The sequence below is a fragment of the Pteropus alecto genome, unplaced genomic scaffold (genome assembly GCF_000325575.1).
Source record: "Pteropus alecto unplaced genomic scaffold, ASM32557v1 scaffold60, whole genome shotgun sequence".
In the NCBI taxonomy this organism is placed as follows: domain Eukaryota; kingdom Metazoa; phylum Chordata; class Mammalia; order Chiroptera; family Pteropodidae; genus Pteropus; species Pteropus alecto.
This window is the reverse complement of record NW_006430726.1, coordinates 3,414,063-3,419,877: the sequence shown is the minus strand read 5'-3', so window position 1 is coordinate 3,419,877 and position 5,815 is coordinate 3,414,063.

Below are 5,815 nucleotides of genomic sequence, written 5' to 3'. Positions count from 1 at the left end.
TGAGTTGTTTCCACTTTGGAAGCTTGGGGCTATTATAACTGAAACTTTTAATTTGTATTTCCCTGATTTCTTATACATTTTTACATCTGTTTATTAGCTCTTACATTTCTCCTTCTGTGAATCGCGTATTTATGTTTTGGCCATTTTCCCACATGTGAGTCCCATCTTTTTCTCGTTGACTTGCAGAAGTTCCTAGTATATTCTAGATCTAGATATTAGTCTCTTTTCAGCTTTAAATGTCACAAATACATGCTCCCAATCTTGCCATCTGGTAATCTTGTCAATATATCCATCCCTGGGCAGAAATCTTTAATACTGATTAATCAAACTGATGGATTTTTTTTTTTTTGCCTTGATTTGTGCTTTTGAAATTTTGAAATTTAAGTTTTAATCTATATGGAGTCCACTTTTTCAGGGGATAATAAATTGGGATTCAGTTTTATTTTTTCCATAAAGGGAGCTGCTTTTCCCAGTACCATATTCCCACAGGTCTCCAACTGGAGCATCTATCAAAATCACCAGAAAGCTTGTTAAAGCAGATTGCTGGACCCCACCCAGCTGATTCAGTAGGTCTGAGGTGGGACCCGAAAATCAGCATATCACATAAGTTCCCAAGTGACGAGGCGATGACACCGACGAAGGTAGCGAAAGCACACTTTGGGAAGGACTGCCGTAAATGAAAACCCTTCACCTCACTGATTTTTCTCTCTACTTCACTGGCACCCTCCCTAATACCCTGTACTCCCTGGCTCTGCCCCATCCCGTCTCCTCCCCTACCTTCCCCGGCTCTCCCTGGACCTTGGGTTCCATCCATACATTTTGGGATCACAGCCCCATGCCCCTCCATCCATCCTTTGGGGAAAGCCCTGAGGTCGTCCATCCACCTCCTGGCCACTCCCCTGTAGTCACTGGAGACTTTGGCACATGGCTCCCAGGCCTTCTCCACCTACAGCCCTGTCACTGTCTTGGGTGAAGACACATCTGCATCTGGTTTCCTAGGTCTCCAGTGACCCCTCCACACTCCGCACCGACCGCCACTCTCATTCCACCATCAATGATGGCTCCCTGAGCAGGATCCACCCTCAGGCCCCCCTCTCTGGCCATGCTGTGCTTTCACACACTCCCTCCCTCTGAGCCTCCTGGGACCTCCCCCGCCTCTCCACCTTCTCTTGGTCCTTAGCCTTTCCCTTCCTTTGTTCTCTCTTTACCTGATGGAGGGTAAACTATTCATTCCGATCATCTCATCGCCTCGGTTCCCCGAGCTCCCTCACCACTATATTTTCACCTTCTGTAGGAAGCTCTGGACAAGCTCTGGGATCCCCCCTCTCCATACCTCTTTGTGAGCAGTGACTGGGGAGTGTCACTCAGGGAGGACGGTCCCACTGCAAATACAGGTCGGCAGTCTCAGAGGGGACTCTCAACACCTCCTGGCCGGCCTACTCATTTCTTTGGTTTCCTCTCTGTACCACTGACTGTCCGGGACAACTCCCTTCAACCTTCCCCCTTCTCCCCAAGCTTCCAACGCTCTCCCTTGACTTCCCCTATGAGGTAGGCGTCATCAGATGGGGCCTCCCTTATCTTTTTCCTAGTTGCACTGAGAGAGACCCAGGCTACCTTCACGAACAAGGTGGTGGTAGTCTGGGGATGGATGGAGAGCATGCCAAAACCAGGTTCAAAATTTAAAAAAAAAAAAAAAAAAGGCAGTCATTTGGAATGTTTAAACACAACAAATTAGTGCTTTTAACACACCCACATGAATACAATGCTATCAGTAGAAATTTATTTGGCAATAACATCCAAAACCAGAATGCAAGAGCAGCGCTAAAAGGCCCCACCCACTCCCCAAGTCTGCCCTTCTACTCCTAGCCTTTTTTGCAACCAAATAGTGGTGCTCTTGGCCCTGGATGCAGCTGGAATCCCCTGGGTAGCTGGCAGATCATGACAATCAAGTCTCTGGGGGTGGGCCCAGCCAGCACCACTTTTTCAGGCTCCCCAGGAGATTCCAGCTTGCAGCAGAGGTTGACAAGTCTGACTCTCCCTCCCTCCCTCTCCACTGGCTTATTCCTAAAAGCTTTTAAGCAAGCTTAAGTCTCTCCCACAGAAAGGTGGTTATTTTTTTTTTATTTTTATTTTTTTTGGTGCATATACACACAGACATCCGCCCCAGGACTCTTATCTGGAAGGTTCTCCTCCAGTTTCAAGCCGTACCTAGTTCAACAGCTTAGCACAGCTTCTCGAACCTTCCTATGTATACAGATCACATGGGACAACTTGTTAAAATGCAGACTTAGATACTGCAGGCAGGCCTGGGGTGAGGACGCAGGTTCTGCATTTTAATAGGCTTCCATGAGATGCAGATGTGCTGTCTTCAAGCAGCAAAGCCTGAGGCCCTTGCTGGAACTTCTCCTTGGAAAAGCTCCCCGGACTCACCCACCGAAATGAAATCTCCCCATCGGGCCATCGGGCCCTCTCGGCACTGTGCGTCTCTCCTTCCTAGCACGTACGCTATTGTATTGATATTTGTGACTGTGACTATTGGATCAGAGTCTACTCCCTCACGAATGCATGGGACATATATATATATGTATATAGAGAGAGATATATATCTATATACATATATATGTATCTGGGTTTACTTGGCCGCTGTGTCACAGAGCCTCACACAGTTCCTGGCATACAGTAGGTGCCCTATAAACATCCGAAGGAAGAATGAAGGAGTACATTGCTCAGTCAGTCAAAGGAACAGTTCCCGCTCCAGCCCTAAGTCCCTGGCCATCAGGTAGGGCCTCAGCTCAGGGCTGGCCGAGCTGTCTGCCTAGTTCTCTCAGTCCCTCTCCTCCCTCTAGGCCCTCTGTCCTGTTCCCCAGGCCTCCTCCCCTGAGACTAGAAACTGAAAAAATGACACTGGAGGTCTCTGGGCTAAAAGTCTCTTCTGAGCCCCAGACGTGATCTACCTCCCCAGACAACCCACAGGAAAACAGGCCCAACAAATCTTTCCGGTTCCCTGGAAACCGATCTCTTTCCTTGTTGTTGTGGTTAAGGGTTCTGTGGAAAGGGTTAAAGCACTTGAAAAAGGCGAGGGCCCTCCCTCTGGCCCTCCCTGACAACCCTTGAGATGTTCTGCAAAAGGTCAGATGTTTCCAGAATCTCAACAGACTGCCTGTGTCTGTTTAAAGGGAAAGACGAGTTCCGGGCCCCCGGCCAGCCCTCGTGGGCAGTTCTCGCCTGGCTCTGCAGGCACAGGGCCAGATGCCCGGCCCAAGAGCACCCCACCCCCTTTCCTGATGGCCGTGGGCAGGCCCGAGTTCTCCAAACCCTACCCTGGAGTCCCGCTGGCCTGGAGAAGGCTGGCATCTGACAAACAGGCACAAACAAATACCAACTGCTCGGGCCTGCGATGCACCAGGAGTGGTGGGGGAGGGGGCAAGTCCCTGTGGACACTGAATATTTTCAGCTGGAAGGGACTGTATTCTGACCTGTCATTTTAGAGATGAGGCTCCGAGAGGGGTGGCTGTGATGTCATGTAGAAAATCCTGGACCTAGAATCAGTACACCTGGGTTCAAAATCCAGCTCCAGTGCCATGAGCTATGGGATCTTGGGCACAGTGTGGGTCCTTTCTGTGCATCTGTAGCCATCTATAAAAAATGGGTACAAATACTTTCCACCCTAAGCAGCATGCCCGAGGTCACACACAGCACAAACCAAGATGTACTGACTCCCCGTCGTGGGTCCAGGCCCCTTTAGGGGTTAGCAGGTTACCTGGAGCACGGACAGATAATAAAAAGTAGCTGAGGACACATTTAAACAACCTTTGTCTTCCATTACTTAATCATACTTTATAGAAAAAGTAGAAGATTCTGATTTGCACGAAGGAAAAAATTAATATCCCCATTCCCTGGAGTTAATAACCATGACTATTATGACATTTATCCTTGCATATTATCAAAGCATATGTAATTTATACATTTTTCAACAATAAGATCATAGGAAATTATATATATATATATATATACATATATGTGTGTGTGTATATATATATATATACACACATACTATATATATATGTATATATACGTATGTGTGTGTGTGTGTGTGTGTGTGTGTATATATATATATGTCTCCTTCTACTTTGGCTTCCCTTTGGCACATCCGAATTGCCAGCATCACTATTCTTACACTTCGGGGCGGTAAAATCGGTGTGAACACTGTGACAGCCGGACAGTCGATCTGATAACGGAGAGGGCTGCTGAGTGACTGCGGGGCAGGGACTGTCCGGACACATTGAGCAGAAGGATGACTCCTGTCCCAGGCAGGCTGGCTCAAGAGTTTATCTCACTACTCAAAACAGGTGTGAAATTTAACGCTTAGGAATGGTTTATTTCTGGAATTGTCCATTTAATATTTTCAAACTGCAGTTGCCCGTGGATAAGGGGGGACTAGGATATGAATTTGGGATTCAAACCCTGGTGTATGTGACTACAAAATCTACGTTATATTTCAAATTACTATAAAGCTACTGTGTAGATCAATGTAAACAGGGAAGCCTGGCAGGAGACAGCTGCTTTGGGGTGGGTGGCAGACATTACCAGGGCTCACCAATATTTTCAGCTCTCTTCTTGCTGGGCACATGGAGGATTAGGCTTCCAGACTCTGAAAATTAGATGTAGCCAAGTGACTCGCTTTGGCCAGCGAAATGTGAGGATGAGTGACTTGTGTCCCTACTGGAGCCAGGGCGTGGTTCCCACGCTTTCTTCCCTTGCCGTAGTGAACTCTGAAGCCTCGTGTGGGGATGGTGGCATCATAAGACAGTGGTGTTGTGATGGCCAAGGTGCTGAGTACAAGGAGCTGGGCTTTGCGAGCCAGGCTGGGAATGAAGCATGGGCAAGAAGTAATCCTGGTCGTTTTAAGCCGCTGAGATGGTTGGAGGTGTCGGTTAACACAGCATAACGTCCTGATTGATGTAAGTGATGGTGGAGGAGTTTTATGTCTCCGCTTAAATTTTTCTGCAGTTTTTATCCTTTCACAATGAAAAGATAACCGTTGAGAATTTTTTTAAAAAGCCATAACACACATTCACACAACTGAGAGCATCATCCACATGCTGGTATACGACTTCTCTCTTATTCTTAAAACCGACCATTTCCTATGTCGCTTTACATCTACCTCATTCTTTTTAATAGCCGCGTAGTATTCTGTTCCCTGGACATACCATCATAACCGACTGCGAGTGACAGACCTGCGGGTTGTTTCTGGTTAGTCACAAAATACATACTCTGAGCTATGGCTAGACTGGTGCAATACTTATTATTGGAAAGGAAGTGCGGATATTTATTTTCCCTTTTTTGGGTCTTATCTGGCAGTGTACAGCCTGAGCTCAGCACTCAAGAGGGATGTGCGTACTTCCTAAGGACGGATGAATAAGACGAGTGTGCCCGCACCCTCTCAGGATACATGCATGAGGAGGCTGGTGAGTGCCTATGTGTGTGAAGCCAGGAGCTGGCCCCAGGAAAGCGGGGCGGGGAAGCAGGTGCGTACACAGCCTGAGCTGGGCCCACCCTGACTCATAGGTGCAGGCGGATCAGTTAACGGCCTGGAAACTCCAGAGCTCTGAATGAGTTCTGACTCACGCACCATCGTCCACGAACGAGTCGTCTCACTTGCCGGCTGTCTCCCGGCACCACTGCACAGTCTCCCGGAAGGGCCTGTGACGTTAACCATTAGGATCCCGAGAAAGATGACAGCTGTTCAGAGAGCACCAAGAGATGGTGATTGAGGGCCCCATCCATAGGAAGGTGTCTAATTAGTACTTAACAC